This window comes from Lemur catta, chromosome 1 (genome assembly GCF_020740605.2).
Source record: "Lemur catta isolate mLemCat1 chromosome 1, mLemCat1.pri, whole genome shotgun sequence".
Lineage (NCBI taxonomy): Eukaryota > Metazoa > Chordata > Mammalia > Primates > Lemuridae > Lemur > Lemur catta.
This window is the reverse complement of record NC_059128.1, coordinates 31,618,433-31,644,642: the sequence shown is the minus strand read 5'-3', so window position 1 is coordinate 31,644,642 and position 26,210 is coordinate 31,618,433. Positions and strand designations below refer to the sequence as shown.

At 36.9% G+C, this 26,210-nt stretch overlaps 1 protein-coding gene across 3 annotated transcripts in view; it reads left to right on the top strand.

Moving 5' to 3' along the window:
• Positions 1-26,210, top strand: part of GPHN (gephyrin) — a 535,238-nt gene that overhangs the window by 393,976 nt on the left and 115,052 nt on the right. The window lies entirely within an intron of this gene.

Sequence of the window (26,210 nt, the reverse complement as noted above, 5' to 3'; positions counted from 1 at the left end):
TGATTGTCTTTGCAAGCTGACAGCAGAACTTGAATGCACTCCCAGCAGGCTAGGAATCGACCTTCTCTGTAACTAACACTCTCTTTAATTACCCCACTGCCAAAAGATATTTGAAAACAGACTAATTGAAAATAATAGTAATGTAAATCTATGAAAGGAGGCTACCTTTAAAGAATGTGACTCCTAAGAGTGTACATCATATCATTTTCTGAATATGAATTCCTGAAAGATCTTAACCTCACAGACAGCACGTTTTAAAACAGAGAGCCCTGAACCAAGGGTAAAGAATCCTTAATTTTATTTTTTGGTTTGATCACTAATAGCCTTAACTTGAAAGTCATTTAACTTTGTGTATTATTCATTTTCCTATCTTATAAAAAGGAGCTATAAGTAGCTTTTCCTTACCTGTATCCTTGAAATGATGTCACATTGAAAGTTGTGCCTTAAAAGCTTTGGGATTCTAAGAAAAAAGTGCTATTTAAATGCTAATTATTTTATTATTCTCTGTAACTTGATACCTTAATGACATCATGCTGATCTTTATCATTCCTGATCTTTATCAAGAGAAGTAGTACAGGAGGACCATACTTAAACAGGTCTACTGGATACCCACAGCACTAGGAGTTTTAGCAAATTGGGATGATTTATATTTCCAGTAGAATGTCAGTATTATTTAACAATCAGAAAGTAATTGAAGAACTTCAAATAGGTAAAAATTCATGTTTTATATTTTAGTGTAAATTTTTTCAATTTCTGTGTTATAAATCTGTCATCTTAGCTCAAAACCCTCAGGCAAGCACACTGCAATTGTTTGCCCAAGACCTTTGTATTAGAGTTACATAAAAAAATAAATGTAAACAGACATGGTTATATCACAAGTTTCCACAACATTCAACAGACATGTGAATCTGAATGGGGCTCTTCAGTAATAAGAGATGTATAATCCCTTACTAGGGATCCTATAATCCCTTACTAGGACCTAAAGTGGAGAAACCTAAGGGTCAGCAGAGAGATGATTGAATATTCACTAAAATAAAACAATAGAGATAAATGAACTTTAAAAATGATATTTTGTGATGATTACTACGTAATTTCCATTTATTGTTGATCCTGAAATCATGATGGGTCATTGGTAGTGATTATGATGATTAGGAACAAAAATAATTTCTTATTGAGAACAGATTCCTTTGACCCTTCTTTCATATCCATCATAGATCTTTGTATTAGAACTGTCTTTTATTTCAGTTATGTTCTTATTGGCTCATTAGCTATTAATCACTTTGGATGGACTTCGTAATGGCCCAGGTTTTTCTGATCATGTTTTCTTAGGATGAAATAGTCATGTAGATGGTCCTTGTAACCATTTAGATCCATGTGGAGAGCCCATCCAACATCATAGCCTCATAGTTCTGTGACTTTTATAAGTTTATTGTCTTTCCTCTCAATACCACTTTGATAAGCTCATACTCCTGCCCATAGCCACACCCAGGACCCCTTCATCAATGAGCTATTCTACCTCTGAACTTCTTAACTTCAATACCCCATTGCTTATTTAGACTATTTTTAATCTCCCTTTTTGTCATCCTTTGCCATGTACTATCATACTACAATCATATAGAACCTATTAACGGTTCTCCATTCTCCCAATGCTATATCCTGCCTCTATTCCTTTGAACCTTTTCTCCCTTGCATAAACTATTAATTCCCTTGTTTTCCTAGAGAACTTTTACTTATCCTTCAAGACTCAGTTCAAATATGATTCTTCTATGACCCCTCTGAGTTCCCTCCACTCAAGGTGATTGATCCTTCTTATATACCCCTACTATTCCACCTACTTTAATCATTTTTTTCACTTATTTACCAATTAAACTATCCTCAAGGAAAACATTTCCAAAATGTAGCCAACATAAAGAAAACTATAATCAACTTCTTTTTAAACATATATGTGTGTTATGTATATTATATGTAATATATATTATGTACTTTTATTAATGTATATTATATATTAGAATCATATAATTATGTTATATATTATATAATTTATACATTATATGTATATTATATATAAATGTGTCAGCACAGACCAGTGGATCCTAGAGAAAGGAGAAAAGTTTAAACTCAATAGAGCTTATCTAGAATTTAGTGGCTTTGTCAAAGGAAGAGGTAACTTTCCTTTGGCTCCTTAAAAATATTGTCAAAACAACTCATTGATAACTAAGCTGAAGTTATTCTTACTATAGTAAGGGAGAATTTCATTTCAACAAAGTCTTAGTCTCAGAGTCAGTCTCAAAAAGGAAAGGGCAAAGTCAGGATGTTTATGAGATTTTGAAGTTTGGTCTAAAGCAGATATTTTAATGTGGGGGCTTGATTAGAATTGGATAAGGATCCTGATATAATCATTTCAGATTGATAGACATACCAAGGCAAGGGGTTCTGAGAGTCTTGGTATATAAACTGTCTTTTGATACTCTTTTTCAGAGTTTATGGCTCTTTCCAGAAGTTTCTGGAATGAGCAATAAGGTTATTTACAACTATTATCTTTAAGGGAAGAGTTTTCTGGAATAGTAAAGTCGTATTGCCAAAGACAGTGGAATAGTAATGTTACGCTAATGAAACAATAAACTGTGTAGTTACGGATGGTTTCAGGTATCAGGGTTTTCCTTGGTGGTCATTCTTCACTGTGAACTGAAAGAGGTCATTCACATTTGCAGGTGTGATCAATCCAGACCTTCACCTCTACTTGAGGTATCACAGTGGTATATCAAGTATCTGGGGGAAGTTGTCAAAGTATTGTTTCCCTGTTCTGTTGTACTAGAACACACCTTGACCCATGCTATACAAATATGAAAAGAATTATGCTCAGGGTTTATAGTCCTTTTTTTAGCCAGAAGCCAAGATTATCCAAATTAAGCCAAGAGATAGATCCCATCCCCAATCTGAGCAGTCTATACAACAAGATATACAGTTATTAGCCAATATAGTTAATTTTATAAATCCGAGTGCAGTGGCTTATACCTGTAATCCTAGCATTTTGGGAGGCCAACTCAGGAGGATCACTTGAGGCCAGGAGTTTGAGAACAGCCTGGGCAATATAGCCATGAGTATTCAAGAATCTCTGAGAGTTTTACTAATTTGATTTTTAGAATTATGTTTGTTCTTTCTACCTTTCCTGAAGATTGGGGATAATATGGATAGTGAAATTTCTTAATAAGTGACAGAGCTTTGCAAAATTGTTTGGTAATAGACCACGTAAAGTGGGTGCCTCTGTCATTAGAGACATACGTCAGAATTCCCCAGGCTGGGAACACAAAAACAAGCAATTTCTGTTGCTGTTAGAGTTGTTCTCTGTCAAGGAAAGGCTTTAGTTCATCCCAAGAGTAAGCAGTGGCAAAGACAAATTCAAAACCCACTGCAAAGGGGAGTTTTGTGACATCCATTTGGAAGTATTCCTGGGGGGCCTGAGGTTTAGGCTCTTAGCCATGTTCCACCTTTGTAATTTTACCAGGATTATGTTGGTGACATATGAGACATAGTAAGGCTTTCCTATCAATGGTAATTATGTACAGTAGCAAATCTGTTTTTTCAGTTGTCTTAGTCCATTCATGCTGCTATAACAAAATACCACCGACTGAATAACTTATAAAAAAGAGAAATTTATTTTTTAAATTTCTGGAGAATGCAAAATTCAGTATCAAGGCCCCAGCAAGTTCAGTGTCTGGTGAGGACCTGGTCTTTGCTTGCAAGATATCATCTTGAACACATCTTGAACTTCCTCCAGAGTTGAACGCTATATCCTCAGGTAGTGGAAGGGGCAAACTCTCCCCACAAGCCCTGTAAAGCACTAATTTCATTCATGAGATTGGAGCCCTCATGGCCTGATCACCTCCTACAAGGCCTAACCCCACTTAATAATGTTGCTTTGGCAATTAAGTTTCAACATGAATTTTGTTTGGGGATTAAGTTTCAACATAAACATTCATACCATAGCAGCAGTAGTGGATAATTTCATGTAAAATTTTTGCAAAATTCCATTTGAGGGCCTTGAGTGCTACTAAGTAGCCAACTGTGAAAATTTACATTCAGATATCTCCCAGTCCTTCTTTTCTGACAGTAAAGCTGATCACTGGCATTCCATAATAGTGGCTTTGAACTACTTTTAAACCAAAGATTTAGTTTCTTGGGATCTTATAAGGGCTATGACCTTAGTGAGGCCTGTCCGTTCTGGCATAATGATCAGTCAAGGCATTTCCTTTAGCTTGCGTATTATCTCCTTTTGTTTGAGCTCCTGCTTTTATAATAGTCACTTCCTTACAAAGCATCAGAGCACTTAAAAGTTTTATAAATTGCTAACCTTTGTTAATTGAGGTTCCTACCAAGGTCAAGAACCCTTCCTTATTTCCAAAGCATTACAAAAGCATATCTACTGCCAATACATATATTAACCCTGTTAGCTCTTGCTAACTGACAAGCTCTGGTGAGCTCAATGACTTCTGCCATCTAGGCAGACTTTTGCCTCTGACAAAGTATCATGTTCTAGGGATGAGGTTTTATGATAAGTGGTATGCCCAAAGTAGGAAGTTATTGAAGAACTAATCTTAACTCATAAAATGTCTGTTCATGTTTGGTGCCCAGAGAAGAGGTTCAGTTTCTAAATACTTGGTTAAGTCATATAGTGGCATAGCAATTTAAGAAAAGTTGGAAACCCATTGCCTACAGTAGCCAGTGAAACCTAGGAATCCTCTTAATTAGGTTTCAGATGTAGTTTTGAAGGATCTAAAAGAGACTTTTTTATTATTATTATTTTTACATTTTTATTTTGCCTTGGCCAAGGAATTTCTTAAGGAAGTACTTTTGGAATCTGGCTTTCTTAGGGATTTTTTCCTCATACCAATCAAAAATTCCAGCCCGTTAGATGTTTGGAATTTTGTTGCCTTTTTATTCTAAGACACCCCTCATATCAAAAGTTCCTCAGAATGGCCACTTTAATTCTTCCATGGCCAGACTCTTACTAAGAAAACAAAATAAGAGTAAGGAAAGTTCTCATAGGTTAATGAATGACCCAGAGCATTATCCAAAGGACACTAATCCTAAAAGAAACCTGAAACTCTTGGTCTTCAGGGCCAGCTTGCAAAACACTTATTGGGGCCTACACCTGTCTTTTTCCTTATGAACTTAACCCACATAGAGATATAACAAAAAATAACAAAGATAGACAGAGACAAATAGTAGTGTTGTTGGTAATGAGACAGATTTTCACCAAGGGTAAAAGCATTTTTATATTTAGTCAGATTTATCAAAGGGGTTCTAAAAAAGATTTCCTACTCCCAGGAGACCAAATAAACTTAGGAATTGAGGAGCTTAAAGAAAAGATATTAGATTTCAATCTAATGTGAGACTTATCTCAATGTAACAATTAGAGATGCTCACCCTTCCGTAAATAGGATGCTTTAAGAGCCACAGAGAAATTTTCAAATCGAAAGTCTTGGGCTGTGGTAGAGAAAAGATCTCGGTCTTGACTGGGTCTCCCTAGGACCTCCAAGATTGTTGAATTCTGGCTCCTCACAAATAAGAGGTTACCACAGTAAGGGAGAACACTACCTTAACAGAGTCTACATTGCATTTCAGTGTAGGTTCAATATTGGAATATTTATGATATTTCTAAGTCAAATATAAGTTGGGCCATTCACTGTGGTAGCTTGATTAGAATTGATCAAGATCATGATATAATAGCTTAGGATTAATGGAGATAGCAAGGCAAGGAGTGTTTCTGTGTACGTGTATGAGAGAGAGAGAGAGAGGTTTATTTTGAATTTTGTCCACTCTACAGAATGAAATTTACATGTAAGCAAAATTAATTAAAACCCGAACAGAGCTTAAATTGAGCAAGGGGCAGTGCTGACTCCAAGAAATTCTACTAGGATCCACAGGAATAAAGACAACATGTTAAAGATTTAGTTGTAGCATATTGGATTTTTGGTGTATTAGCTCATTTTTTTTTTTTATTTCAGCTCTTCATGGGGGTACAAAAGCTCAAGTTATATACATTGTCCATGTCCCGCCCATCCCCCCTGAGTCAGAGTCCAAGCGTGTCCATTCTCCAGACAGTGCGCCTAGCACTCACCATGTAGTCATACCTCCATCCCCTCCCCCCACCCCCCACCTCCCCGAGTCAGCACCTTCAAGCATGACCATTCCCCAGACGGTGCGCAACGCACTCATCATGTAGGCATACACCCATGCCCTCCCTCCACCCCCCGTCTCAGTCTGATATCCAATTAGTATCCTTCCCCGATGTGCATTTAGGTGATGATCAGGGAAACCAATTTTCTGGTGAGTACATGTGATGCTTGTTTTTCCATTCTTTGGATACTTCACTTAATATAATGGGTTCCAACTCTCTCCAGGAGAACCAAAGAGATGTCGTATCACCGTTATTTCTTATAGCTGAGTAATGCTCCATGGTATACATATACAACAGTTTACTAATCCATTCGTGGATTGATGGGCATTTGGGTTGTTTCTACATCTTTGCAATTGTGAATTGTGCTGCTATAAACATTCAGATACAGGTGTCTTTGTTATAGAATGACTTTTGTTCTTCTGGGTAGATGCCCAATAATGGGATTGCTGGATCGAATGGTAGGTCTACTTGAATCTGTTTAAGGTATCTCCATAATACTTTCCACAGGGGTTGCACTAGTTTGCAGTCCCACCAGCAGTGTATGAGTGTTCCTGTCTCTCCGCATCCACGCCAACATGTGTTGTTTTGGGATTTTTTGATAAAGGCCATTCTCACCGGAGTTAAGTGGTATCTCATTGTGGTTTTGATTTTCATTTCCCTGATGATTAGGGATGTTGAGCATTTTTTCATATGTTTGTTAGCCATTCTTATATCTGCTTTTGAAAAATTTCTATTCATGTTGTTTGCCCACTTTTTGATAGGGTTGTTTGATTTTTTTCTTGCTGATTTTCCTGAGTTCTAAATAGATTCTTGTTATCAGTCCTTTATCTGATGTGTAGTATGCAAAAATTTTTTCCCACTCTGTAGGCTGTCTGTTTATTTTTGTGACTGTTTCTTTGGTTGTGCACAAGCTTTTTAATTTAATCAGGTCCCATTCGTTTATTTTCGTTGTTGCTGTGATTACTTTAGGGGTCTTCTTCATAAATTCTTTGCCTAGACCAATGTCTGTAAGAGTCTTTCCTACATTTTCTTCTAGAATTCTAATTGTTTCCCATTTAAGGCTTAAATCTGTTATCCACTGTGATTTGATTTTTGTGAGAGGTGAAATCTGTGGGTCCTGTTTGAGTCTTCTACATGCGGCTATCCAGTTTTCCCAGCACCATTTATTGAATAGAGATTCTTGTCCCCAGAGTATGTTTTTGTCTATTTTATCAAAGATTAGATGGCTATGTGAGGATGGTTTTATATTTGGATTTTCTGTTCTGTTCCACTGGTCTGTGTCCCTGCCCTTGTGCCAATACCAGGCAGTTTTAAGAACCACAGCCTTGTAGTATAGTTTGAAGTCTGGCAAATTAATACCTCCCATTTTGTTTTTATTGCTTAAAATTGCTTTTGCTATACGGGGTCTTCTCTGATTCCATACAAAGTGTATAATTATTTTTTCTAAATCTGTGAAAAATGATGTTGGTAATTTAATAGGGATTGCATTGAATCTATAGATCACTTTGGATAGTATAGACATTTTAACAATGTTGATTCTTCCAATCCACGAGCATGGTATGGTTTTCCACCTATTTACGTGTTCTGCAATTTCCTTCCTCAGTGTTTCATAGTTCTCTCTATAGAGGTCCTTTACCTCTTTAGTTAAATATATTCCTGGATATTTTATTTTCTTTGTTGGTATTTTGAAGGGTATTGAGTCCTTAATTTGGTTCTCCGATTGAATGTTAGTGGCATATATGAATGCCTCTGATTTGTGTGTATTGATTTTATAACCTGAGACTTTACTGAATTCATTAATTAATTCCAGGAGTCTCTTGGTTGAGTCCATGGGGTTTTCCAGATATAACATCATATCATCAGCAAAGAGTGAGAGTTTGATCTCTTCTGTCCCTATTTGGACACCCTTGATTCTGTTCTCTTGCCTGATAGCTCTTGCAAGGACTTCCAATACTATGTTGAAAAGTAATGGGGACAGTGGGCAGCCTTGTCTGGTTCCAGTTCTGAGTGGGAATGTTTTCAATTTTTCCCCATTCAGTATGATGTTGGCTGTGGGTTTGTCATATATGGCTTGTACCATTTTTAAGTAGGTCCCGTTTATGCCTATTTTGTTAAGCGTTTTTATCATAAAAGGGTGTTGAATTTTGTCAAATGCTTTTTCTACATCTATTGAGAGGATCATATGGTCTTTATCTTTGCTTCTATTTATGTGGTGAATTACATTTATAGATTTTCGTATGTTGAACCACCCCTGCATCTCTGGGATGAAGCCTACTTGGTCGTGATGAATTATTTTTTTAATAAGCACTTGGATACGATTTGCTAGGATTTTATTGAGAATTTTTGCATCTATGTTCATGAGAGAAATTGTTCTGTCGTTTTCTTTTATTATTGCATCCTTTCCTGGTTTTGGTATCAAAGTTATATTGGCTTGGTAAAATGTGTTGGGGAGAATTCCATCCTTCTCGATATTGGAGAATAGTTTATGTAGGATGGGCACCAGTTCATCTTTGTATGTGTGGTGAAATTCGGGTGTGAACCCATCTGGGCCAGGGCTTTTCTTTTTGGGAAGGTTTTTTATTGTTGTTTCGATTTCAGTTCTTGATATTGGTCTATTCAGGAATTCTATTTCTTCCTGATTGAGCTTGGGAAGGCTATGTGTTTCTAAGAAATTGTCCATTTCCTCCACATTTTCCAGTTTGTGTGCATAAAGATTTTTGTAGAATTCATAGATGATATCGTGTATCTCTGTGGCGTCGGTTGTGATTTCTCCTTTCATGTTCCTGATGGAAGTTATTAGAGATTTTTCTTTTCTGCCCTTGGTTAGTCTAGCCAGTGGTGTGTCTATTTTGTTTATCTTTTCAAAGAACCAACTTTTTGTTTTATTAATTTCCCTTATGGTATTTTTGTTGTCCTTTTCATTTAATTCTGATTTGATATTAATAATTTCTCACCTTCTGCTGGGTTTGGGTCAGTCTATTCTTCTTTTTCCAGCTCTTTGAGTCTATTCATTAAGTTGTCTATTTGTAAGTTTTCTGTCTTTTTGAAATAGGCATTTATGGAAATGAATTTTCCTCTCAGGACTGCTTTAGCTATGTCCCATAGATTTTGATAAGTTGTGTCTCCTTTGTCATTTAATTCAAAGAATCTTTTGATTTCTGACTTGATTTCTTCCTTTATAAAATAGTTGTTCAGGAGAAGGTTGTTAGCTTCCATGACTTTGAGTAGCAATGAGAGTTTCTGTTAGGGTTCATTATTACTTTTATTCCACTGTGATCTGAGAAGATGCATGGTATGATTTCTATTTTTTTTAATTTTTTAAGACATGCTTTATGTCCTAGAATATGGTCAATCTTAGAGAATGTCCTGTGAGCTGATAAGAAGAATGTATATTCAGTGGATTTCGGGTAGAATGTCCTGTAGATGTGAGTCAGGCCCATTTGTTCTAGCATTCTATTTAAGTCTAGTATTTCTTTGCTTATTTTCTGTTTGGAGGATCTGTCCTGTACTGTCAGTGGGGTGTTAAAGTCTCCAGCTATTACAGTATTGTTGTCTATCATTTGGTTCAGATCAAGTAGGGTTTGCTTTATGAATCTGGGTGCGCCTAAGTTGGGTGCATATATATTAAGTATGGTTATGTCTTCTTGTTGAATTGTGCCTTTCACCAGTATGTAGTAACCGTCTTTGTCTTTTATTACTTTTGTTGGTTTAAAAACTAAGTTATTGGAAATTAAAACTGCCACACCAGCCTTCTTTTGGCTACCGTTTGCTTGAAATATCGATTTCCATCCTTTTTATTTTCAGTCTAAATGCATCTTTGCAGGTTAGGTGAGTTTCCTGAAGACAGCAGATAGTTGGTTTGTGTTTTTTTATCCATTGGGCCAGTCTTTGTCTCTTGAGTGGGGAATTCAGGCCATTGACATTTATTGAGAGAACTGATAAGTAGGACAGATTTCTGTTCATCTTGTTGGGTAGAACTTCATTGCTATGCTTTCTCTCTTGAGCCATTGTGGTGGCTGGAATTTGATCTTTAGCTCTTCGGTGTTTTTACATTCGTGGGTCTTTCTTGTGCTGATCTGTGTGTAACTCTCTTTTGAGTACTTCTTGGAGGGGGGTCTTGTCTTGGTGAATTCCCTCAGTCCTTGTTTATCTGAGACTGTCTTAATTTCTCCTTCATATAGAAAACTTAGCTTAGCTGGGTACAAGATTCTAGGCTGGGCATTATTCTGTTTCAGAAGAGTGAGAATGGGGCCCCAACTTCTTCTTGCTTATAAGGTTTCAGTTGAGAAATCTGGCGTAATTCTAATGGGCCTTCCTTTGTGTGTTACTTGTTTCTTTCTCGTTACAGCTCAAAGAAGGGTCTCTTTAGTGGATATTTTGGTCAGTCTGATGACTACATAGTGTGGTGTTTTCCTATTTGCTATGAATCTCCCAGGGGTTCTTTGAGCTTCTTGAACCTGTATATCTAGTGTTTTAGCAAGGCCTGGGAAATTTTCCTCTATTATATCTTCAAATAGCTTTTCCAGCCCTTGCTTATTATCTTCTTCACCCTCAGGGATGCCAATAACTCTCACGTTAGGCTTCTTCACATAATCCCACATTTCTTGTAGACTCTGATCTTTTTTCTTATTTCTTTGCTCTATCTCTGTGACTGACTTCTTTAATTGGAAAGAATTATCTTCAATCTCTGAGATTCTTTCTTCTGTTTGATGTACCCTGTTCTCGAGACTTTCCACTGTGTTTTGTAGCTCCCTGAATGAATTCTTCATTTCTAGGAGTTCAGTTTGGTTTTTCTTCAATATTTCAATTTCCTTAGTGAATTTTTCTTCCAAATCCTGGATTTTTTTTGTGATTTCTTTGTATTGGTTAGCCATTTTTTCTTGTATATTATTCAGCTTATTTATAATCCATAACTGAAATTCTTCTGGTAACATGTTGGTATTTTGAATCTAGTTTGTGACAATTGGTAGAGAGCTGGTATTTCTCTTTGGGGGCGAGGTTTCCGTTTGGTTCTTTGTGCTCCCCATATTTTTCCGCTGAGCCCTTCCCATCTGGATCTATGGTTAGATCTATTCTCACAGCTTTAGTCTGGCTAACAGCATGCCTTGTACTCTGTTCTTAGGCTGTGAAACAATCTAGGTATGTTGCTTCCTTTGTCCAGAGGGGGAGACTGTTGTGTGTTGTTTAGAATTTTTTGTATCTCAGTTGGGGGGCTGCTTCTGATGGGTCCAGCCCCAGAGGATTGGCTTGACCTAAGACCGGTTTGGCAAGTTAAGTCACTGTGTTGTGGACTTTCAGTTAACAGGCAGGATTCACACCATTTGCAAGCAGAAAGTCTCTCTCTCTCTCTCTCTTTTTTTTTTTCCCCCTATCTTTTGGTTCTTCCTCTAGAGGGATGGTTTCTGTCTCTTTCCGCAGGAAAGACACTAGCTAGGGGGAGCAGGCGGTGCCCTCGCTCGCTCAGTGCCCCAGCTGCTGCAACTCCCACAGGCAAAGAGGTCTACCCTGTCCCAATGTCCCCAAGGTCCAGGCTCTACACTCTTGCATCTGGGGAAGCATGCAGTGTTCACACCCGGGCGGGGGACCTGGAGAGGGTCCACGGACCAGGGGAGGGAGCCGCCTGGGGAGCCGCCTGGCACCCTATGGCTCCGCAGCAGCTAGCCCTTGGACCGCACAATGGCGACTGCCCACCTGCAGATTACCGGCACTGGGGGTGAATGTTCAGGATCCAGCAGGCACCAGAGCTGGGGGCCTGGCGAGCTCAGGAGTATACAGTAGCTCCCTGGCTAGAGGGCCACCGAAGAGGAGAAAAGAAAAAGAAACGAAAGAAAGAAGAAAAAGAAAGGAAAGAAAGAAAAAAAAGAAAAAAAAAACTAATAATAATAATAATAAATAATAATATTTTAAAAAATACAAAGAAAAAGAAAAAGAAAAAAAAATCTGTAATTCAGCGACCCTTCGTGGCTTTTCGCCTTAGCGCAGTTCCGCCCCTTTCCCTTTAAGCGCTGCGTCCCTCCGGGGATCCCCTAGAGTCTTAGCTCTTTCCCGCTGATGTCTCCTGTCCACAGAGTTCATACAAAGACAGAGCTCTTGGGGTAGGTTCACGGACTAGGGGAGGGAGCCGTCAAGCACCCTATAGTTCTGCAGCGGCTAGGCTGTGGACCCCAAGATGGCGACCGCGGGCCTGCAGATCCCCGGCTCTGGGGGAGAATGTCCTGAGCTCGGCAGGCGCCAGAGCCGGGGGGCCGGCGAGCACCAGAGCCCACAGCAGCTCCCTGGCCAGAGGGCCCCCAAAGAAGAAAAAGAGAAAAAAAAAACAATCTATAATTCCGCAATCACGGTCACTCGCCTTAGCGCAGTTCCGCACCTTTCCCTTTAAGAGTTGCGTCGCGGCGGAAACCCCCCAGAGTCTAAGCTCCTTCCCGCTTATGTCACCTGTCCTCAGAGCTCTATGTCTCCCGCGGGGATTCTGCCGTGACTTCAGTCAGATCCCTGATTGAGTGGGTGTGGAGGTCAGTGGGGAGAACAAGCCGCTTTGCTCTGGGGCTGAACCCGCCTCACTTGTTGGTGAGGCAGGCACAGCCGTCCTGTACTCCACTGTCTATTTTCCGTCCTGCACTCTCCAAATTATCTCGGTCTGATTCCCATTCACCTCTGTTTTTTCTTGTTCTCTGTGTCCCACAGTGATTCTCTGTGGGTTTACACCGCCGTTCTTGCAGGGGAGCGATCTTCTAGCATTGTGGCAGGTCGAGATCCATGCCTTCCTCTCCGGGAACACGAATCCAGGAGGTCACCTCCACTCCGCCATCTTCCCCCTCCCTAATGTTCCTTTAAAACTATCTGTTTTCTTTGTGTCTATCTTCTTTGAAGGCTCCTTTTTTGGCCCAATCACTAAATATTGGTGTTTTTCTGAGGTCTCTCTTAGACCTTCCATTCATATTCTGTATCCTGTGTGAGCAAGGTCATTCGCTCACAAGGCTTTCAAGTAAATCAAATCTGTAACTATAGCCTGTAACTTTTATGTAAACTTTGGACTTACATTTCAAACCATCTATTGTAGATTTCTTCTTGAATGTTCCACAAATATCTCATATTAAACATGACTAAAACAAATTTGTAATCTCAACCTGCTCTTCTTCTCATATTTCAAGGAGTGACATCATTATCCGCTTAGTTGTCCAAACCAAAACTAATCATAATGTTTTTTATTCCACTTCCTATAACCATTTTTATCTTTCTAAAATAACAACTTCAACTTGCCATACTCCTTTAACTTTAACTTTTTAATAGCTCCTTGTTCTTAGATAAAAGTCCAACTCCTTGAAATTGCTTATAGTCTGGCTTCTGTTTGCCCCTAGGTTTACCTCTACCACTCCCACCTTGAATTCATTGCACCAGTCATAGGAACCTTTCAATTTGCAAGTAGTTTCCTCTTTCCCAAAATGTTTATTTCCCATCTCTTCCAAATCCTGTATAACTCCTACTTACCCTGTATTTCCTCCAAGAGGCTTTATGTAACATCCCAAATTTGAGCAAATTGCCCTCCTATGTTCTTCTCTAGTGTCTTATGTTTTCCCTACTTTATTCAAGCCTATTTACAGTACGTAAATACTTCTCTATCTTCTCTGCTGTGTCCTCCACTCCACTCTCAGCTTCTTGTAATATCTCATCTATCTTCTTCACTGATACTATTCTCAGAATCTAATTCACAGACTGTCTCTCAATAACTGCATTAAATGGGTGAGTGAGCAAATGAGAGGAAGGCCTTGGGCAAGCATAGCAGGCAAGGGACAGCAAAATATCCTAAAAAGGAAACTAGAATGGGAACAGAGAAAGAAAACACTAAGCATTAGCAAAAACACCAATGTGTTTATTAAAAATACTATTTTTCTTAACTGTTCCTTTTCTTCAAATTACTTCATGTTCTCATTTTGGCTGTCATCCCTTCCTTCATTCTCACTACTGTTACCCAGGTTCAGGATCTATTACTACCTCTTGCCTGTAGTATATTAGTAGACTTTTGGTTTTAGTATTATGCCCTTTAATCTATCCTATATAGATAGGTCCCCTAGTTCATTTTCTTGCACCTTGCTATTAAGAAACATGAAGTTTTCTCTCTTTTAATGATCCCCAGGAAAGAAGATTTTGAAATAATCCTTGGAGAAGTATGCTAATTTCTTATAGCTCTTATTTTTAGAAAATTTGTCCTCATTCTCTCTTGCCACATCTAATTCCTTATCCTCCTAATTGGCATTCACCATATCAGACAACAGCAGATTACCATCACTTAGATGATCTTTCTCACATAACTAAAGATAACTAGAAATTGACTTCCATAAATATTTATTGAGTTATTGTATATAAGCTCTGTCTCTCTCAAATTTCTCATCTAATCTTCCAAATAAATCAACTTTATTTTCAGTGTTCTTTACTATATCCTCATGTACTTTATTTACCGAGTTCTCAAACTTTTAAAAAATTTCCTGGGGGTGGGGGTAAAAACTTGCCCATTGGGTGTAATGAACACTATTTGGCTGATCGACACACCAAAAGTGCCGACTTAAGCATTATAAAAGGTATCCATATAACAAAAACATTTGTACCCCCTTAATGTTTTGAAAAAATGATTTAAAAACTAATAAATAAATAAATAAGAGGAAAAATAAGAAAAAATTATCTTTAGAGACAGGGTCTCACTATGTGTCCCAGGCTGGACTCTAATTCCTGGGCTCAAGTGATCCTCCCGCCTCAGCCTCCTGAGTAGCTGGGACTACAGGTATGCACCACCACACTTGGCTCTCAAATATTATTGTTTTATTAGCAAAACCTAGATTCCTTATGTAATATTTGCTATTCGGTTTAAATTTTGGTCTCACTTGTTTTGTTTTGCTAGATTGTCACACTTTTTATTTTATATGAAAATTGCATCATTCATTACTTCTAGTCAATCTTTTTGATTCCTCATTTTCAATATTGTAGCTGATATAGCTGAAAGCATTAAGTTAAAAAATGGCAAAATAGGATGTCCCAGCTGTCATTTCCACATAGAGAAACCAACTTAAAATCAATATATGGACCACAATACCTTCATGAGAACTCCAGAAAACAGGTAAGAAGTTGTATTATCTGAAGCCAGTGCAAAGCCAAGAACAACCACATTGAAGTGGATAAGAAGAACTGTTGTACTTTACCTGTGACTGCCCTTTCCCCAAGTCAGTGGCTTGCAGCAGCAGCATTACAGAGCCTACAGGGCTGTAGACAAACACCAGAAGGAGCAAGAGATTACAAGCTCCTAATAAAGAAACCTGAAAAACTTCTAATTGGTAAATTATGTGCACAGGCACAGAGAAGTCATATCCCCAAAAAAATGTTTCAGAAACCTCCCAGAGTCTCTAGCCAAGGTGACTGGTAAGGGTCTTACCCTGTACAAACCCAGTCTGTAAAGACTGAGAGATATGGATGTTTTCTCAAATGCATAAAACTCAGCAAAAAATCACAAGACACACTAAGAAATAGGGAAACATGGCCCAATCAAAGAGCCAAAATAATTCTCCAGAAACCAATCTCAAAGAAATGGGGTTCTATGATTACCTAGCAAAGAAGTCAAACTTATTGTCTTTAAAAATGAGACTATCATTAAACAGAAATTATTTAAAAGAACCAAAGAGAAATTCTAGACCTTAAGAATATAAAAACTGAATTGAAAAATGTACTAGAGGGTTCAACAGCAGACTTGATCAAGCAGAAGAAAAAATCAGCAAACTCAAACACAGATCATTTGAAATAATCACGTCATTGGAGTAAAAAGAAAAAAAAGTGAAAGAAAAGTAAAGAAAGCCAAAGGGACTTATAGAATGCCATCATGTGGACCAATGTACACATTAAGAGAGTTCCGGAAGAAGAAGAGAGACCTAGAACTTATTTGAAGAAATAATTAGTCAAAAACTTCCCATATTTGAGGAAAGAAACGTACATCCAAACACTTGACGCTCAAAGGATTCAGCTAGGGTGAGAGCATAGAGGCCCACACCAAGAAATGTTATAATCAAACTGTCAAAAGTCAAGGACAAAGAGAAAATCTTGAAAGAAGCAAGAGAAAAGTGACTTACTGTGTACAAGGGAGCTCCCATAAGAATGTCATTGGATATTTCATCAGAAACTATACAAGCCAGAAGGCAGTAGTATGATATATTCAAAGTGCTAAAAGGAGAAAAAAAAAAAAATCTGCTTGCAAAGAATACTATACCCAGACAAATTATCCTTCAAAAATGAAAGAGAAATATATTTTCCCAGATAAACAAAAACTGGGGAGTTCATCACAACTAGACCTGGCTTATAAAAAATGGTAAAGGGAATGCTGCAAGTTAAAATGAAATTACACTAGACAGCAACATGAAAGCATATGAAAATGCAAAACTCACTGGTAAAGGAAAATATAGAGAGAGAGACAGAATACTGTAATACTGTAATGGTGGCATGTAAAGTACATTTATTCCTAGTATGGAATTTAATAAACAAAAGCATAAGATATAACTATAGAAGTATGCCAATGGTTAAATAATATATTAAGATGTAATTTGTGGCCGGGTGCGGTGGCTCACGCCTGTAATCCTAGCACTCTGGGAGGCCGAGGCGGGTGGATCGCTCGAGGTCAGGGTTCGAGACCAGCCTAAGCAAGAGAGAGACCCCGTCTCTACTAAAAATAGAAAGAAATTATATGGACAGCTAAAAATATATATAGAAAAAATTAGCTGGACATGGTGGCACATGCCTGTAATCCTAGCTACTCGGGAAGCTGAGGCAGTAGGATCGCTTAAGCCCAGGAGTTTGAGGTTGCTGTGAGCTAGGCTGACACCACGGCACTCACTCTAGCCTGGGCAACAGAGTGAGACTCTGTCTCAAAAAAAAAAAAAAAAAAAAGATGTAATTTGTGACATCAAAAACAAAGTGGGAGTGAGTAAATGTAATAGAGTAATTTTTGTGTATGACTTATAGATTGTTATATTTTATGTAAGTCTTACAGTAATCACAAAGAAAATTCTTATAGAAGATACAGAAAAGAAAGTGACTAAGGAATCAAAGAATGTCAGTAATGCAAACAAAGACAGCAAGAGAGGAAAAGAGGGACAGAATAGCTATAAGAAACACAAAATAGTTAACAAAATGGCAATAGTAAGTCCTTTAAATGTAATTGGATTAAACTCCCCAATGAAAAGATACAGGGTGATTGAATGGCTTAAAAAGACAAAATGTACGATATGCTGTCTACAAGAAACTCACCTTAGATGTAAAGAGACATATAGGCAGAAAATAAAAAGATAGAAGAAGATATTTCATACAAATCATAACCAAAAAGGCTGGGTGGTCATACTTACATCAGACAAAATAGGCTTTAGGTTAGAAACTGTCAAAAAGAGACAAAGAAGGATATTATATTGATAAAAGGGTAAATTCACCAGGAATATATAGCAATTATATATGCATCTAACATTAGGGCACCGAAATATATGAAGCAAGCATTGACAAAATTGAAGGGAGAAATAGATAATAACAACAGGAGATTTTAGTACTCCACTTTGAATAATGGTTAGAACAACCAGACAGATTGATAAAGAAACAGAGAACTTTAACAGCAGTATAGACCAACTGAACCTAACAGACATATGCAGAACACTCCACTCAACAGCAACAGAATACACATTCTTCTCAAATGCACATGGAACATTTTTCAGCATAGATCACATGGTAGGCTAAAACACAAGTCCTAACAAAGTTAAGAAGATCAAGATCTATGAAGTATCTTTTACAACCACAATGGAATGAAAGTGTACATCAATAGTAGGAAAACTGGAAAATACTAAAATATGTGAAAATTAAACATCATACTCTTGAACAACCCATTAATCAAAAAAAATAAATCAGAAGGGAAATTAGAAAACATCTTAAGACAAATAAAAGCAAAAACACAACATAGCAAAACTTATGGGTTGTAGCAGAAACAGTACTAACAGGGAAGTTTATAGTGGTGACAACTACATTAATGAAGAAAGATCTCAAGGCAATAATCTAACTTTCTGCCTCAAGGAACTAGAAAAAGAACAAACTAAACCCAAAGTTAACAGAAAGAAAGAAATAATAAAATTAGAGCAGACATAAGCAAAATAGAGAATAGAAAAAGAACAGAAGAAAATCAATGAAACTAAGAGTCGGATTTTTGAAAATATCAACAAAATTAACAAACCCTTAGCTAGACTAAGTTAAAAAGAGAGAAGACTCAACTAAAATCAGAAATGAAAGAGGAGATATTACAATTGATGCCACAGAAATGAAGATTATAAGAGACTACTGTGAACAGTTATACACCAACAAATTGGATAACCTAGAGGAAATGGATAAATTCATAAAAACATATGAACTACCAAAACTGAATTATGAAGAAATAGAAAACCTAAAAGATATTCATAACTGCTAATGATTTTGAATCTGTAATCAGAAACCTCTCAACAAAAAAAAAGCCATGACCAGATGGCTTCATTAGAGAATTCTACCAAACATTTAAAGAAAAATTTTACTAATTCTCAAACTCTTCCAAAAACTTGAAGAGGAGGGAATACTTCCAAACTCATTTTATGAGGCCAGCATTACCCTGATATTAAAGCCAGACAAAAATACTACAAGAAAAGAAATTTTGAATAAATATGATGCAAAAATCCTCAACAAAATACTAAAAAATCAAATTGAACAGCACATTTACAGGATTATACACCATGGCAATGTGGGATTTGTCCCTGGGATGATAGGATGGTTCAGTGTATGAAAATCAATAAATGTAATATACCACATTAAAAGAACAAAGAACAAAAATCACATGATCAACTCAATTGTTGCAGAAAAGGCATTTGACAAAATTCAACAAACTTTCATGACAATAACAATCAAACTAGCAATAGAAAGAAATTATCTCAACATAATAGAGGTCATAGGTGAAAAGGCCACAACTAACATCATACTCAATTGTGAAAAACTGAAATATTTTTCTCTAAAATCAGAAACACCGCAAAGATGCTCATTTTTTTATATTTGCCACTTCTATTCAACATATTACTAGAAATCCAAACCAGAGACATTAAGCAAGAAAAGGAAATAAAAGGCACTCCAATCTGAAAGGAAGAAATAAAATGATCTCTATTTACAGATGACATGATCTTACATAAAGACAACCCTAAAAACTCTACTCTCTCTCTCACACACGCACAGAGAATACTGTTAGAACTAATAAAAGAATTCAGCAAAGTTGCAGAATAGAAAATCAACAATCAAAAATCAGTTGCATTTCTATACACAAATAATTAACAATCTGAAAATGAAATTAAGATAATCACATTACAATAGCATCAAAAAGAATAAAATACTTAGGTATAAACTAAGGAGGTGAAAGACTTGTACAGTGAAAATGACAATAACATTGCTGAAAGAAGTTAAAAACACAAGTAAATGGAAAGACATCCCATGTTCATGTTTTGGAAGACTTAATATTGTTATTAATAAAATATCTATACTATCCAAAGCAATGTACAGATTCAGTGCAACCCCTACCAAAATGCCAATGGCATTTTTTTTTGCAGAAATAGAAAGTAACATCCTAAATCATGTAGAATGTCAGAGGTCCTGGTATGCCCAAAACAATGTTGAAAAAGAGGAAGAAAGCTAGAAGCCTCACACTTCCTAATTTTAAAACATATTACAAAGTTGCAATAATCAAAAACGTTATGGTACTAGCACAAAGACAGATGTATAGGCCAATGGAACAGAAAATAGAGCCCAGAAACAAACTCTCACATGATCTTTGACATGGGTGCCCAGATCACTCAACAGAGAAAGGACAATCTCCAACAAATGTTGGGAAAACAGCGATCTTTATGCAAAATGATGAAGATGGACCCTTATCTTACACCATACACAAAAATTAGCTCAAAATGGATTGCAGGGAGTTAGTTATGCTCCCAGCAAACATTGAGTCTCTTTGGCAGGGGTCGTCGCAAGGGATAAGGAAATAATAGAAATTAGAAAATAGAGATTATAGAAATAAAAGAAGACACAGAGACAAAAGTATAGTTTTTGCAAAGATGGAGGAATCAGGGGGTCCTCCAGCATTCCTGTGATCTGTGAGGCCACAAGTGAAGTCCCACATCGGTATTTATTGGTACAGCGATTGGTTGTCCGTGGTAACAGATTTATATAATAACAGGTAGTTCATTTAGGTTTAAAGTCTCCCAAAAAGCTTCTAGAGATCCCTTGATTAACTCTATCTACATGAGCAAATGGTTACAAAATCTTTCTAAGACAAACTTCTAAGTTCTAAGATAAAATTATCATTTAGCAGAAAGGCTAAACAGAAATATAGTGGCTCTGTATTTCTTTGTCTAGCTTTTTGTTGATTGAGACGGGTAGTCAGGAGTGAAGCAGAAACTGTCCCTTAGGCTAATTGCTTTTAGCTGCAGGTGTCTGTCAGGTGGGCACTCTTTGATCAGTTCTCAACCTGTGGCCCCATACTGAGCTTTGTCGTACAGAAGTGCCAGGCACGAGCTGACAGGTCTGAGACAGCGTTGCCATGGAAAGTGCTACTGATCGGTGAGATCCCCTCCTGAGGCGAGGCAGCTTTTGATATGTGAACTAACACGTTCACATATTCCTTCAGGGCAAAACCCTTCAGAACTCCTGAAATCTTTTATATCTCTGTAGGGCAACAATGGATCAAAGACCTAAATGTAAGACCTGAAACTATAAAACTCCTAGGAAAAAAATATGGAGAAAAGCTTTCCAAGATTGTAATGGGAAATGATCTCTTGGATATGACACCAAAAGCACAGGCAGCTAAAGCAAGCAAATACAAATAGAACTACATCAAACTTAAATATTTTGAACATCAAAGGACACAATCAATAGAGTTCAAAGGTAACTAGAGTGGGAGAAAATAATTGCAAATCATGTATCTGATAGGCAGTCAATATAAAGAATATATAAAGAATTCCTACAACTCAGCAACAAAAAATCAGACAATCTGATTAAAAATGAGCAAAGGACTTGAATAGACATTTTTCAAAGAAGATATACAAATGGCCAATAAGCATCTGAAAAGCTTCTCAATGTCACTAATCATCAGGGACATATGTCAAAATCATAATGAGATATCACCTCACATCCATTAGGATAGGAACTATAAAAAAAAAACAGAAAATAAGTATTGGAGAGAATGGGGAAGAATTGGAACCCTTGTGCACTATTGATGGGATTGTAAAATGGTACAATTGCTATGGAGAATAGTATGGAATTTCCTTAAAAAATTAAAAATATAGTTTTCGTATGATCCACAAACCCCACCTCTGGGTATATATCTAAAAGAATCAAAAATAGGATCTCAAGAGATATTTGTACACCCATGTTCATTGTGGCAGTATGCACAATAGATAAGATGTGGAAGCAACCTAAATGTCCATGAACAGATAAATGGATAAAGAAAATATGATATATTCATACAATGGAATATTATTCAGCCTAAAAAAATAAGGACACCCTGTCACATGCTACAATATGGGTGAACCTTGAGGATGTTATGCTAAGTGAAAAAAGTCAATCACTTTAAAACTTTTCATGATTCCACTTATATGAGGTATCTAAAGTAATCAAACTCATAGAGATAGAAAGTAGAATAATGGTTGCCAGGGACCGAGGGGAGAGGGAAATGGAGAGTTGTTCAATGGGTATAGAATTTCATTTACGCAAGATGAAAAGTTCTAGTGATGTGTTGTACAGCAATATTTATGTGGTTAATACTTTTAAGCTGTTAACATAATAAAAATAGTTAAAAATTGTTAATAGGGTTAGAAAAATGAAATGTACATGGATTAAGCATCTGGAAAAACTTTAAAAAGTTAAGGTAATGGTTGATAATAGAATTTATTCTGGAATGGACATTTATTGTCCTTCAAAGTTTCTTTCTATGATATGTCCTTTTACCATTCTATGTATAATAAGTGAATTACTGATCCTCATTATTAGATTCACAACCTGTATACTAATGACTTCCAAAGTTAGGCCTGGCTTCTTTTCCAAGCTCCAGACTCCCTTGCTATTGCATACTAGAATCATCCTTTGAAGTCCTGCTGGCATCTCACATTCCCCTCACCAGAAACCAAATTTAGAATCCTTTCCTCCAAATTGTTCCTGTATTGTTCTATTAGACAATAACACTGGCAACCTACTCTAATAACTAAGCTTGAAATCTCACTATGATATTTACTATATCCCCATCTCATTTCCAAAGCACAATCAGACATAGAACCTTCTGTTACGCCCTTTTTGCCATTCATATTGTAATAGTTTAGGCCATCTTCATCATTTACCTTTAGGAGTGCAATAGCATAACTGTTCTTCCTATCTTCAGTCTCTCTCCCTTCTCATCTTCCATCAGTCAAATATTACACTTTAAAGTACATATTACTTCTCTTCTGAAAATCTTGAATGATTCTCCAAGTTCTAAAGTACTAAGCCTCCAAATTTATCCTTTATGCCTTGTCCTTGTATGTCATCCTCTCCACCTCCAGCCTCTAACCTCGTTAGGCAATTCCTCATTCCCTAAAAGTATTTTCAAATCTCTATGATTTTGTTCATTCTGTTTCTCCAGTTTCAGATGTTCCTCCCCTTTTTCTCATTGTGTAAAGCTCAACTCAGTTGTCACCTTCTCTGTGAAGCCTTATATTTTGTGCCCTCAGAATTAGTTATTCCCTTTTCTTTGTTATCAGACATAGTATTTTGTTTGTACCTCAAAACATAAGCATTAATATAATCTATTAGTTTTCCTTAAAATACAGAGTGATTTATGTGTTCCATGAAACAGTATGGAAGATAGGAATCTTGTCTTACTTATTTCAGCATCAGTCCCTATGCTTAACAAAGATGGAAAGTATGTGATTCTATTTACTTAATGAAGTTGAAGGGGAAGAAGCACACCAGACTAAAAAATCAGGTGATCGAGTCTTTTAATCTTGACCCACTATTTATTTAGAGATTTGATTTTGAGCAAATCTTTTAAGCTTTCTATGATAAAATTTGTTGTCCACAAGAAATATTTATGGGTGTCATTGTCATGCTTAAAAACAATTTCCCGTTGGCTTACATGATAAAGTTATGTAAATGGTTTTTCACTGGCTTGCAAGGTAAAGTTCAAAGTCCAAAGCATTAAGTGGCCTCCATGGTCAGGTTTTAGTCCAATAGAGGAATTTAAACATGGAAATGACAAGATCGAATTTAAACTTTTGAAAAAACATGTACTACTGTGTGAAGAATGGATTGAGTCTGGGCAAGATCAGAAGCAGGAGTCTGATTAGAGCCTGAATTAAAGTTGAAGCAATAGAAATAGCAGGATTTTTGAAATATTAAGAAACCAGAACTGACAGGATTGAGAACTAAATGTGGAAGAAAAGGAAGTCAAGAATAACTTGCAGTTTCAAACCAGGGTAACTGTATGATATATAGCATCTTATACTGATAAGACCTACACCTTATCTTCGTAGTTTTGAAAAATAAGCAAGTGTTTGCTAGTTGGGCTGGAAGGGGAAGAGCAGTTGAGACAGGTATGTGCAAAAATCATGCTGTGTACTAGAAATTATTGAATTTGCTGTAGCTGGAATAAGGGTATGTGTAAAAGCAAAGGGTGATGAAGTTGAAGAGAAAGGCCAGATCATAAAAGGTCTGAAGTTTATCCCTAGAGCAATAGGAAGCTTTTGATGATTAAAAAAACAATTAAAGCATATGCTGTTGAGATATTTCCCTAAACCCCCAGAATTTGGACCATGACATTGGAAAATATTGCCTGGGGTTGACTAAAAAAAAATTGTTATTTCAAATCAAAAAAGCATTTATTAAATTTTTAAGTGATATAATATTATTGTCAAATCTAAATAATACAGAAAAGTAGAAAGAAAAAAGTCATTCTCATTCCTACTAGTTAAAAGATCACTACTACAAATGCCTATAATTATTTCCTTTCAGTATATTTATTATATTGTATTTATTTTTCTCTTTACAGTTCTAATCATAAATGATTCATACTTTTTTAAAAAGAACTATAGCAGGGCCGGGCACGGTCGCTCACGCCTGTAATCCTAGCACTCTGGGAGGCCGAGGCAGGTGGATTGCTCGAGGTCAGGAGTTCGAGACCAGCCTGAGCAAGAGCAAGACCCCATCTCTACTAAAAATAGAAAGAAATTATCTGGCCAACTAAAAATCTATATAGAAAAAATTAGCTGGGCATGGTGGCACATGCCTGTAGTCCCAGTTACTCGGGAGGCTGAGGCAGTAGGATCGCTTAAGCCCAGGAGTTTGAGGTTGCTGTGAGCTAGGCTGACGCCACGGCACTCACTCTAGCCCCGGCAACAGAGTGAGACTCTGTCTCAAAAAAAAAAAAAAAAAAAACTATGGCACTCATATCAGAATTAGCTATGAAATTAACCCCACTTTTTAGGCCTATAGAAAGACTTGGATCATTTCCAGTGCCCAATAAATATAGAATAAATACACAGTTTCTACTGACATACACACAAAATACCTTAAAAACTAGATTTCTCTTTTCACTTATGACACTTATTCAGTCTTCACATTTGAGAAAGACCCTGCTTCATTCTCCATGATCACCTGTTCTTAAGTTTTCCTTTCCCAACTATACAAGTTAACATCTACCATGTGCCTAAAGATCGTGTTTAACATTGTTTATACCTTATAAAAGATAGCTAATTCACAATTGCAAAGATGTGGAAACAACCCAAATGCCCATCAATCCACGAATGGATTAGTAAACTGTGGCATATGTATACCATGGAGTATTACTCAGCTATAAGAAATAACAGTGATGCGACATCTCTTTGGTTCTCCTGGAGAGAGTTGGAACCCATTATATTAAGTGAAGTATCCAAAGAATGGAAAAACAAGCATCACATGTACTCACCAGAAAATTGGTTTCCCTGATCATCACCTAAATGCACATCAGGGAAGGATACCAATTGGATATGAGACTGAGATGAGGGGTGGGAGGAGGGGATGGGTGTATGCCTACATGATGAGTGCGTTGCGCACCGTCTGGGGAATGGTCATGCTTGAAGGTGCTGACTCGGGGAGGTGGGGGTGGGGGGAGGGGATGGAGGTATGACTACATGGTGAGTGCCAGGCGCACTATCTGGAGAATGGACACGCTTGAGGCTCTGACTCAGGGGGATGGGCGGGACATGGACAATGTATATAACCTGAGCTTTTGTACCCCCATGAAGAGCTGAAATAAAAAATAATAAAATAAAATAAAAAGATATTAACTGAAATTTACTTTTTTATAAGTCATTGATGTTACTATTTACAGTGGGCATTCTGGAAGCTGAAGTCTTGTCTGCTTAAATCTAATAATATGAGAAACACCAACATGTAGGGTGACTTAGATTGACTAAGGGAAATGTAGCTTTTACGAGCTGATAAAATACCTTTAACTGCAAAGATGACTTTGAACTTCTCTGGTCCATTTTCCTAAGGCATTATGGAAATTAGTTAATGCTTGGAAAGGGCTTTAAAGGGATATTTATCAGGTTCTACTTTTAGAAATATAATAGCTTAAATTTCTAAAGAAATGTTACTTTTTCTCTACTTTTTATTTAAATAATGTTTGGAACAAGGGCCTACTGAAGAAAACAAAATTCTAATTTTGCATTTTAATACTAATGGCATTTACAATGAAAATATTCTAAATATAGACTGACCCAAAAATATTTATACTTCTATTAATGCCTGTAAAATTGTATCCTAATAGGCCCTTTCTTTGAGAGACAAGAATTCTCAGTTAGCCTTTTGGCTATTTAGAGTTTAATAAAGGCATTCTAGAAGCATAACAAAGCAAGCTACAATTCAGAGACCCAAAAGGGGGCACCAGACCAGAAATCAGACAGCAGGACAGGAGTGAACCAAGGGATTCCAGACCAAATAATATACA